The sequence below is a fragment of the Mus pahari genome, chromosome 18, assembly GCF_900095145.1.
Source record: "Mus pahari chromosome 18, PAHARI_EIJ_v1.1, whole genome shotgun sequence".
In the NCBI taxonomy this organism is placed as follows: domain Eukaryota; kingdom Metazoa; phylum Chordata; class Mammalia; order Rodentia; family Muridae; genus Mus; species Mus pahari.
In genome coordinates this window covers 18,020,247-18,022,149 of record NC_034607.1, presented here as the reverse complement: position 1 = coordinate 18,022,149, position 1,903 = coordinate 18,020,247, and positions in this window count along the sequence as shown.

Sequence of the window (1,903 nt, the reverse complement as noted above, 5' to 3'; positions counted from 1 at the left end):
GAGACAGAGAGAGACAGAGAGAGACAGAGAGAGACAGAGAGAGACAGAGAGAGACAGAGAGAGACAGAGAGAGACAGAGAGACAGAGAGAGGCAGAGAGACAGAGACATAGAGACAGAGAGGGCGCTTTGTTGAACGTGGCCCGTGAGCTGCCAGTTTCAGACATCATCTGACACATTTTCTTTTTCCTGGAATTTATTTCAGACAATCTTGTTTTGATGAACAGGTAGTTCTTGTGTCATTTCGGGTTAGACGGCAGAGAACACATTATCCTAGCCCCCTCCCTCCCTCCCCTTGATAAAGCAATGTCTTCATCCTCTTTGGTGGATCATCCTCTCTGCTCATGACTTCAAAATGTGAGCCAGAATATAAAACTGCACAGAGACTATGCCAAGGGCTATAAATTGTATGCCTCAAGGTTAAAGATAAAACCTAGGCAAATAGTGAAGAGAAAACATCACCATTTTCTGTTTGCTTACAGCCTACCTTTCTTTATATGAACATACAGACTGAGCCCGACTCTCCAAGACTTGCTCCTGGACTCAGAGATTGATAAAGAAAGGAATCTCAACTTCTGGAAGAGATGTTGGAGCTCACCTGACTCGAAATGTCTGCCTGACAGAAGATGGAAGTGGTGACTTTGGACAAGTGAGAGACCCACCCCACCTATGAAGATCATCTGCTCCCAGCTCCAGCTGGTGGATTATGGGAACGGTACAAAGAGAGCAACTCTTAACAAGATTTCCAAAACCTCCACATATACATCTGTACGCAAATGTTTCCAATTTTTACATGCTGGCAATTAATGTACAAAAAATTTTTGAAAGCATTATGGGAGCCAAACACAACATGTCTCTTGGCTGAACCGAGAGGAGGCCTCAGGTGGAAGCCAACTTTCTTGACTTTACAGAGAGGTGGCCAAGGCCCAGAGAGAAGTAGAATCTCTTTGCATAGGTTCCAGGGCCAGGGTCAAGAGAATATCTTGGGCAAGACCCAGTCCCCCTTTGAGCTTGCCCTCTTTTCTCAGCTGGATAGCAGACATTTGACACAGCAGCAGCTTGCTTCTGACAGGGGACAAGCATACAGGTCAATCAGCCTGGAAGGAACAACTGAGCCGCAGCTACACATAGAAGGCTCAGCTTCCACCATCCGCTGCCTCCCCTTTATCTCAGCTACAGCCAAGGCTCCACTTCATTTGGATGGGTATGGGAAAGAGAGGAAAGGTGGGAATTTTTACACTCGGGGAGTCCACGGGAGGAGTGGGAAAGTCTTCTCTTTCCAGGGAAATTTTTTTTTGTAAGCTTTGGCCTGGGAAGGCTGCATATTTGGTTTCCCAGGAAGCATCACAGGTCTCCACGTAGAGGCCCCCACCACTGCTTTATAGGCTGGGCCTTTGCCACAGATTCATGTTTCCCATGATTCAGGAGGAAATTAGCCTGCTGGCTACATGTGTAGGTGCTGGAGCCAAATGGCCGGGGTTCACAGTAGCTCCTTGAAACCTGTCCGCAAGTGATCTCAGACAGGAGTCGGTAATTCCCTGTGCCGCTGCCACCGCCTCTTCAACTGTTCAGTGACAAGGAACGATGATGCTAGTACCTGTCTTATGAGACTGTTGTGAGGGCCCGGTGAGTTTCTGTCCATAAGGCCCCTGGAGGGCAGTGTGTATGTCAGCTGCACTTTGCAGCCACCTTGAGAGCATTTCGAATTCCAATACTATCAGTTCTTGGGTCCCATCACCAGAGATCAGGTTCAACAGATCTCATGTGTGTCCCAACACCGGAGTTCTTTGCATCCACACTGGTGACTTCAAGTACACATTACTCAGAGGCAAAGGCCACTGAAAAAGGAGTTTGGTAATAAACAATTGTTCTCAGAATGATTTTTTTTTTTTTTTTTTTTTTTTT